This window comes from Terrapene carolina, unplaced genomic scaffold (assembly GCF_002925995.2).
Source record: "Terrapene carolina triunguis isolate 2854851 unplaced genomic scaffold, T_m_triunguis-2.0 Scaffold638, whole genome shotgun sequence".
Taxonomy (NCBI): domain Eukaryota; kingdom Metazoa; phylum Chordata; order Testudines; family Emydidae; genus Terrapene; species Terrapene triunguis.
Genome location: NW_020664989.1, coordinates 584,238 through 594,378, shown reverse-complemented (window position 1 = coordinate 594,378; position 10,141 = coordinate 584,238). Strand labels below are relative to the sequence as shown.

At 45.1% G+C, this 10,141-nt stretch overlaps 1 pseudogene; it reads left to right on the top strand.

The window, feature by feature from the left end:
* Positions 1-406: 406 nt before the first annotated feature.
* The window catches only part of LOC112124981, a 573,457-nt pseudogene continuing 563,722 nt past the window's right edge, over positions 407-10,141 (top strand).

Sequence of the window (10,141 nt, the reverse complement as noted above, 5' to 3'; positions counted from 1 at the left end):
CACCTTCATGGGGCTAAAAAAATGCAGCTTCTCACAATGAGGAGGGTGTTGGGCTTCCTTCCACGGAGCTCTCCCTGGACCCTGCTAGGGGCTCCATCTCCTGTATCAGTCGGTGGCTAGTAGGTGTGTGATGGATCTGCTGGGAGAGACAAGGGGCTCTCTCTTCGTCCCCTCACCCTGGTGTTTCCAGGATGTTCTGAGCGGGCTGGGGGTGGGACTCTGTTGACTGCAATCTACCAGAGCTTCCATTTGATTTGGAGTGTGAGTGGGGCAGCAGGTACTGAGTGTTGGACTCTTGCTATTTCAGGGGTCGGTGACCTTCGAGGAGGTGGCTGTGTATTTCACCAGGGAAGAGTGGGCTCTGCTGGACCCCGCTCAGAGAGCTCTCTACAGGGACGTCATGCAGGAGAACTATGAGAATGTGACCTCGCTGGGTAAGGATTCCTGTCCCCTCGGTTCTTGGAAGGGGAAATGAAGAGTTAAAGTTCATGCCACCTCCACAATACCACCTCTACTCTGTCCTGTTTCAGCATCACCCCAATATGCCAGTGACACACACACTGCCAGAGCCCCTCCCCTGCTGCAGAAAACTTTGGGAACAGAGCACAGGAGCAGTGTCACACAGTGTCAAATATCTCTTTGCTCAAGTAAAACGGGGGGGGTTAGGTCCAGCATAACGAACAGAAGCTTCCTACCCCTGACCTTCACTCAAACCCTGAGCCTACTCCACCCGGACCAGAATGTGCTTGGGGTGTAGCAAACAGGTTGCTGGAGTCAGAGCTGCTGGTCCAGGGTTAATTATCTCACAGACACTCAGTGTGTTCTTGAATGCTGGCTGGGAGTATCCAGACAAGGCAGCTCCAGCAGCAGAACACTGTATCTCACCCAGGATTACAGATGAGACAACTCCTCACTGATCTGGATTTCACACCAGCATGTGAAAATGGCTTAGGTTGGTAATGAAACTTCTTGAGACATGGAGAGTCTTGCTCCCCCATCACCATGTGAAATAGCCACAATCTCTCTTCTCTGCAGGCTCCTTGGATTTGAGTCCCTCGTTCCTGAAGTCACAAGACCCTGCTTCTTATTTTTCACATTCTGCTTTTCCAGACTAATTAGAGTCTGTTGCTCCTGAATTATAGCTTCTAATTTCCCAGTGTTCTCCACACTCAGGGATTTTCCTACTCCCTCCCATTATACTGGACTCACTCGATTCCCTAGTACACAAAAACAGCCATACTGGGTCTGTCCAAAGGTCCACCCAGCCCTGTATACTGTCTTCAGGCAGTGGCCAATGCCAGGTGCTCCAGAGGGAATGAACACAACAGGTAATCATCAAATGATCCATCACCTGTCATGCTTTGCCAGTTTCTAGCAAAAAGAAGCTACAGACGTCTTCCCTGCCCACCCTAGCTCATGGCCATTGATGAACCTATCCTCCATGAATTTATCATGTTCTTTTTTTTAATTCTGTTGTAGTCTTGGCCTTCACAACCTCCTCTGGCAAAGAGTTCCACAGGTTGACTGTGCACTGTGTGAAGACACACTTCCTTTTGTTTGTTTTATACCTGTTGCCTATACATTTTTTTGGTGATTCCTAGTCCCTGTGTTATGAGAAGAAGTAAATAACTTCCTTATTTACTTTCTCCACGCCAGTCATGATTTTATAGACCTCTCTCCTCTCCCCCCTTGTCTCTTTTCCAAGCTGAACAGTTCCAGTCTTTTTAATCTCTCCTCATACAGAAGCTCTTTCATACCCCTACTCATTTTTTTGCCCTTTTCTAAACCTTTTTCAATTCCATTATATCTTCTTTGAGATGGGGCGACCACATCTGCATGCAGTATTTGAGATATGGGCATACTATGGGATATGGGATTTATATAGAGGTAATTTGATATTTTCTGTCTTATCTATCCCTTTCTTAATGATTCCCAACATTCTGTTTGCTTTTTGACTGCCTCTGCACATTGAGTGGATGTTTGCAGGGAACTATCCACAGTGACTCCAAGATCCATCTCTTGAGTGGAACCAGCTAATTTAGACCCCATCATTTTATATGTATAGTTGGGATTGTTTTCCAATGGGCTGCACTATGTGCTATCCTGTCATCTAGTACTGCTGAGATCCTGCATTCAGTAATATCCCTGCCCTTCCTCTTCCCTTTCTCCACTGAACCCCACCAGCCCATGCTTACTGTTCCCAGCTTCCCCAGGACTCTCTCATTGTCTCAGGTCCTGTCAGCAAGAAGCAGTGCCAGGGAGACTTGCCCTCTCTCTGGAGACTTTGATGTCTGGGACATGGATTTACTTTCTCTGTGTTTTAGGAGACTCTTTGAAATTGAGTGTCTGTGACATTAACCACAGTACAATCTGGACTGTTGAACAGCTGTGTCCCCTCAGTTCCCCAGGCTGGGTTGCCTTTTACACTGCTTTACTGTGAGAAAAGCCACTGCGGGGCAGGTAACACACAGTCTCCAGCATGTAACTCGCTCCCAGCCACACAGTATTGAGTGCTGCTAATCAGCTGAAGGTGAGAGGGCAAGGAAGAAGAGAAGAGCAGCTAGTCCTATAGGAAGAGGGGAAGAGTCAATGGAGACCACACCAAATATGAGCCCCAGGAGGATATGGGATGGGTTGCGGAGGATTGCAAGGGACAATAGAAATCGAGAGGACTTGCAGCCAGAGGGAACAGGGGATAGACCGGAGAATCATGAGGGGATGCCATTTTAGATTTGGTTTTGGTGAGTAGTGAGGACCTCATAGAAGAAATGGTTGTAGGGGACAACCTTGGTTCGAGTGATCATGAGCTAATTCAGTTCAAACTAAATGGAAGGATAAACAAAAATAGATCTGGGACTAGGGTTTTTGATTTCAAAAGGGCTAACTTTAAAGAATTGAGAAAATTAGTTAGGGAAGTGGATTGGACTGAAGAACTTGTGGATCTAAAGGTGGAGAAGGCCTGGAATTACTTCAAGTCAAAGTTGCAGAAACTATCAGAAGCCTGCATCCCAAGAAAGGGGGAAAAAATCATAGGCAGGAGTTGTAGACCAAGCTGGATGAGCAAGCATCTCAGAGAGGTGATTAAGAAAAAGCAGAAAGCCTACAAGGAGTGGAAGATGGGAGGGATTAGCAAGGAAAGCTACCTTATTGAGGTCAGAACATGTAGGGATAAAGTGAGAAAGGCCAAAAGCCATGTAGAGTTGGACCTTGCAAAGGGAATTAAAACCAATAGTAAAAGGTTCTATAGCCATATAAATAAGAAGAAAACAAAGAAAGAAGAAGTGGGACTGCTAAACACTGAGGATGGAATGGAGGTTAAGGATAATCTAGGCATGGCCCAATATCTAAACAAATATTTTGCCTCAGTCTTTAATGAGGAGCTTAGGGATAATGGTAGGATGACAAATGGGAATGAGGATATAGAGGTAGATATTACCACATCCGAGGTAGAAGCCAAACTTGAACAGCTTAATGGGACAAAATTGGAGGGCCCAGATAATCTTCATCCAAGAATATTAAAGGAACTGGCACATGAAATTGCAAGCTCATTAGCAAGAATTTTTAATGAATCAGTAAACTCAGGGGTTGTACCGTACGACTGGAGAATTGCTAACATTGTTGCTATTTTTAAGAAAGCGGAAAAAAGTGATCCGAGTAACTATAGGCCTGTTAGTTTGACATCTGTAGTATGTAAGGTCTTGGAAAAAAATTTGAAGGAGAAAGTAGATAAGGACATTGAGGTCAATGGTAATTGGGACAAAATACAACATGGTTTTACTAAAGGTAGATCATGCTAAACCATCCTGATCTCCTTCTTTGAGAAGATAACAGATTTTTTAGACAAAGGAAACGCAGTGGATCTAATTTACCTCGATTTCAGTAAGGCATTTGATACGGTTCCACATGGGGAATTATTAGTTAAATTGGAAAAGATGGGGATCAATATGAAAATTGAAAGGTGGATAAGGAACTGGTTAAAGGGGAGACTACAACGGGTCGTACTGAAAGGTGAACTTTCAGGCTGGAAGGAGGTTACTAGTGGAGTTCCTCAGGGATCTGTTTTGGGACCAATCTTATTTAATCTTTTTATTACTGACCTTGGCACAAAAAGTGGCAATGTGCTAATAAAGTTTGCGGATGACACAAAGCTGGGCGGTATTGCCAATGCAGAGAAGGACCGGGATATCATACAGGAAGATCTGGATGACGTTGTAAACTGGAGTAATAGTACTAGGATGAAATTTAATAGTGAAAAGTCAAGGTCATGCATTTAGGGATTAATAACAAGAATTTTGGTTATAAATTGGGGACACATCAGTTGGAAGTAACAGAGGAGGAGAAGGACCTTGGAGTATTGGTTGATCACGGGATGACTATGAGCCGCCAATGTGATACAGCCGTGAAAAAAGCTAATGCAGTCTTGGGATGCATCAGGCAAGGTATTTCCAGCAAAGATAAGGAGGTGTTAGTACCGTTATACAAGGCACTGGTGAGACCTCATCTGGAATATTGTGTGCAGTTCTGGTCTCCCATGTTTAAGAAGGATGAATTCAAACTGGAACAGGTACAAAGAAGGGCTACTAGGATGATCCGCGGAATGGAAAACCTGTCTTATGAAAGGAGACTCAAAGAGCTTGGTTTGTTTAGCCTAACCAAAAGAAGGTTGAAGGGGGATATGATTGCTCTTTATAAATATATCAGAGGGATAAATATTAGGGAGGGAGAGGAATTATTTCAGCTTAGTACCAATGTGGACACAAGAACAAATGGATATAAACTGGACACTAGGAAGTTTAGACTTGAAATTAGACGAAGGTTTCTAACCATCAGAGGAGTGAAGTTCTGGAACAGCCTTCCAAGGGGAGTAGTGGGGGCAAAAGACATATCTGGCTTCAAGACTAAGCTTGATAAGTTTATGGAGGGGATGGTATGATAGGATAGCCTAATTTTGGCAATTAATTTGGCAATTGATCTTTGATTATCATCAGGTAAGTATGCCCAGTGGTCTGTGATGGGATGTTAGATGCGGTGGGATCTGAGTTACTACAGATAATTCTTTCCTGGGTGCTGGCTGGTGAGTCTTGCCCACATGCTCAGGGTTTAACTGATCACCATATTTGGGGTCGGGAAGGAATTTTCCTCCAGGGCAGATTGGCAGAGGCCCTGGAGGTTTTTCGCCTTCCTCTGCAGCATGGGGCACGGGTCACTTGTTGGAGGATTCTCTGCAGCTTGAGGTCTTCAAACCATGATTTGAGGACTTCAATAACTCAGACATAGGTTAGGGGTTTGTTACAGGAGTGGGTGGGTGAGATTCTGTGGCCTGCATTGTGCAGGAGGTCAGACTAGATGATCATAATGGTCCCTTCTGACCTTAAAGTCTACACAAAATTACAGTACACCACTGGAGAACCCCAGAAAATTCTCTGCTCCCAGACTTCCCCCAGAAATGTGCATCTTGCCCTGTCCAGCACACTACTGAACAACGCAAGCTTATAAGAAGTCTGTCATTTAATAAGTGGAAAATGACATGCACCAGCCTTGTTATCCTAAATGGAGTTTCCAACACACTTTTATTGTTCTATCTAACCCGTGTGTTTGGATTAAACAAGATTGTTAAAATCTTTAATTTTATTTTTTTGGTAGGTAAGTGACTATGGGTAATGAGGCATTAAAGTCAGAATTGTTTACAAAAGAAATGCAAGATAAAACACAAACCAATGTTTAACTTGACAAGCTAAAACAGATTCAAAGCAAATGTTTCTCTCACCATACGCTGAGACAGGCTGGCTTTTGTTTCAGCCAGGACTCCCCCTAACCCGCCCCTGCCGCCCAAGTTCAGTTCTTCAGGAGTTGTCATGAGCAGAGGGAAAGGGGAGAGAGAGAGAGATTGTCAAGCATTTTCCTCACCTCTTTTTATAACTCAGTCCTTTGTACTAGAAACAACTTCAGTTCTCAGCTGAGTCATGGTGACAGGCTGTCTGTTGTAGATATGAGGTTCCAGTGGTCCCTATAAAGGAATGTAAATGTCTTCTTCACACCTTCCCCCTCCAGAGAATAGCTATTTGACCAGCTGTTTGCCTTGCTGTCTCTGAGGAAGTGGTCTGTGGGTGTTTCCCAAAATTGTAACTTTTTCAGTAATAAATACAGTAAAATCTCATAACTTTACATACAGTGTTGCTACACATATTTTAACAGGAGGATAATATTCAGTAGATTATGTGTTTTCAAATGATACCTCACAAGCTATACTACTCTGTTTCCCCGAAAATAAGACATCCCCCGAAAATAAGACCTACTTCCAGTTTTGCCTCTCGCTGTAATATAAGGCATCCCCCCGAAAATAAGACCTCCCCGATAATAAGGCCACCCCGGAATATAAGGCCCCGAAGCTCCAGGAAAAATAAGACCTCCCCTGAAAATAAGACCTAGCGCATCTTTGGGAGCAAAAATTAATATAAGACACTGTCTTATTTTCGGGGAAACAGGGTATGTACAAAATTGGTCATAATTTTCTTGAAGAGTCAACATAGGGGTACAGACTGACACAGTGTCTATGTCCGGTCCCAGCAGATATGTGGGTATTTCAATCCCTCATAAGCAGAGTGTTTTGCATCTTCAAGGACCTGGGGAGCTGGTCCTGGGAATTCACTGGTTTACGAAGTGTGACACTGTATGGAAATGAGGCACTTTGGTATTAATAATAAAATAATAATAATATAATGTGATAAAATTGCAATGAACCGTCCTAGATATGGCATGTAAAATGATTTTCCAAGTATGATAATTTTGTTTCTATCTTTGTATCACCTTTCTAGTGTGAGTTATAGATAGAGTATATCTGTATTTCCAGACATGTGCAGTGTTTCTGGGTGACACCCCCAGACATATTGGTGTCAGCACTGCCTAGGCTGTTTGATGGTCCATTCAGGGTCATCAGCTGTACAATGAGCCCATGGAAAGGATCAAGGGCAGGGGTGGGCAAACTTTTTGGCCCAAGGGCCACATTGGGGTTGCAAAACTGTATGGAGGGCCAGGTAGGCAAGGCTCCCCCAAACAGCTTGGCCCCACCCCCTCTGAATTCCCACCCCCCCTGCTCCTTGTCCCCTGACCGCCCCCTCCCGAGACCACCCACCCTAACTGCCCTCCGAATTCCCACCCCCTACCCAACCCCCCCATGCTCCCTGTCCCCTGAATGCCCCAACCCCTATCCACCCATCCAGCCCCTGACAGACCCCCAGGACTCCCACGCCTATCCAACCCCCACGTTCCCTGTCCCCTGACACACCCCCCCCAGAACCTCAGCCCCATCCAACCACCCTCTGTCCCCTGACTGCCCCCTGGGACTCCCTGCCCCTTGTCCAAACCCCCGGCCCTCTTACCGTGCTGCTCAGAGCAGCATGTCTGGCAGCCACGTGGCCCGCGTGGAGCCAGACATGCTGCCCGGCAGGAGCGCGGCATCCCCCCCAGAGCACTACCTGCACAGTGGCATGGCTGCAGGGAAGGGGGAACAGCAAGAAGGGGAGCTAGCCTCCCTGGCCAGGAGCTCAGGGGCCGGGCAGGACTGTCCTGCGGGCCGTAGTTTGCCCTCTCATGATCAAGGGCAGACACCTATTGAGTCAGCAAGACATGCAGTGGTATGCCTGTGTACTGAGAACTCCAAGGCTTTTCCATGCCCTATGCTGTGAAGCTTATGTGTGGGATACAGGAAGTACAAGCCACATGGCAAAAGGAATATAAAGGGCAGCTGCATCATCTCCATTTTGTCTTCAATCCCTCTTCCTACCTCTGGAGCAACTTCTCTACAAACTGAAGCCTTGAACAAAGGACTGGATGACCCATCCAAACTGTGGATGGGTTCCAGATGGACTTTCATGCCAGCAACTCACCAATACTGCTAAGAACCCAATATATAGATTTTGGAATGTATATGACTGCTTTCCCATTTAACAACTCCCTTTTTCTTTCTATCTTTCTTTTATAATACACCTTTAGTTTTGATGCTAAAGGTGTAACAATTCTGGTTCTGGTGGGACCCAACTGAGAGTGTCAATTCAGGACAAATTTCTTCAAGCGGGGCGGTTACAGCCCAAGGCTGGGGTTTTTCCACCTCTAAGGCAAACCAAACCAGTCAGACAGAGAGGACTTCTATTTTACCACACTGGCTAACCACAAGTCACACGAGCAATTCCCTTAGACACTCGAGTTTCCCAGTATCACCACCAGTGCCACTCGTTATGGGGACAAATGGTTATGAAACCAATACCCCAGTAAAAGAAAAAAGTTCTCCCGATCCCAAAGGACCAAGCCCCAGACAAAGGTCAATATACAAATCAGATCTTACCCACAAATCACGCTGTTGCCAATCCTTTAGAATGTGAAACCTAAAGGTTTATTCATAAAAGGAAAAAGAGCTAGAATTGTTTAAATGGAATCAGTTCCATACAGTAATGGCAAAGTTCTTGGTTCATCAAGCAGGCTAGGCAGAGCTGATACCAACTTGTGTGGGATGTCACCCAGAAGCACAGCATAATTTTGCAATACAGACAGTATAGAGCCAATATTCATAACTTCAACTACAAAAACGATACACACATACAACTAGCATAATCATAACCAGCAAACCATAACCTAGTCCTAGACACCTCAAACGCCAGCCTTTGTACAATTTTTGCTGCAAATATATAACAGTGGTTGCAACAGTGATTTCCATGGTTACAGGTTCTGTCAACAACGTCAGAAAAGGATTGGCTGGCAGCAAGGTATTTTGGGTAAGGTCCAAACCTATAGTGACCCAGTAACGTGGTTGACTCTGGGGTCAGAAGAACACTTTGTTTGTGAGCAGAGTTTTTAAATAACCTCTCACTGTACTGGACCTGGGTGCTGATGGGGCATCAGAGAACTGGAATTCAATAAAGGGGGCTGTGTGATTTCTTTTTTCAGCTTCTTGATAACCAATGTGGGGAATCAGAAGCACTTTGCGACTGGTCAGTGAGTTTAACTTCAGTGTTAACCACCAGTTTGGGGAGCATCTGCTCTCCCTTTTTCAGCCTGACCTGACCTTGGCATTTTCAGTGAGGACTGCCTCAGGCACGCCAGGTCACGCTAAGCACTGAAGTTAAATTAATAGAATTTTTTTGATAAAGTCTTATGAAATCAACTGAACTCCTTTGATTTCTTTCATCTGAGCAGCATTTCCAGTTTTAAAACCTGATGTGATCTCCCAGCTAGAACAACGGGAAGAGCCATGGATCCCAGACCTCCAGCGTTCAGAGGAAAGAGAGATCCTGAGAGCTCCCTGTACAGGTGAGGAAACATTAAACCAACTCAGAATCTGTAAGTGCCTGAAGGAAACATCTGGGATGCCCTACAAAGCCCTTGGAAGGTGTCTCAGTTCATTATTGTTCCTAGCAGGAGTCATATCCTCAGGGTAAATATAGCTTATGACTTCCTATAGATTCTAGCAGACACCAGGAAGTAGCTTCCTCCCTTCCCCCTGTGAATTTGGATGGGATGTAAAGGCCGAATTGATCCCCTCCTCTCTCCTATTTGCAGGAAGGGTTTGGGGGAGTTCAGTTTCTGATCTTTATTTGACCTCTGTCCAGCACTTGTTTTATTTTGCTCTTCCCCTTTCCATCCCTGGTTGAAGTTTCTGTCTCTATCACAGCAGGTGATGCAATGGTATGTGAGAATGAGGAGCAAAATTCTCAGCAGGAAAATGTTGAGCAAGTGGATAAACACAGAGAATTATCGCAAAGATCGAAAAGGAATGTGTCCAGGAGTCATGATCTGGGAAAATCCTGTGAGATTCAGCACAGAACAGAAACAGAACAGGGAAGCCAGCCAGGGGAGAAAGTGGGTAAATGTATTTCCGGTCCAGGAACTCAGAAGGACCTTAAGGAAACCACAACACAGCAAGAAATCCTCAGGAGAAAGAGAAAAAATACATTCACTGAGTGTGGAAAAAACGTACGTGACTATTCAGCCCTTATTAGTCATCAGAGAATCCACACGGGGAAGCGGCTCTATGAATGCAGTGAGTGTGGGAAAAACTTCACTCCCAGATCACAGCTTATTAGGCATCAGAGAATCCACAGAGGGGAGAGGCCCTATGAATGCAGTGAGTGTGGGAAAAGCTTCACTC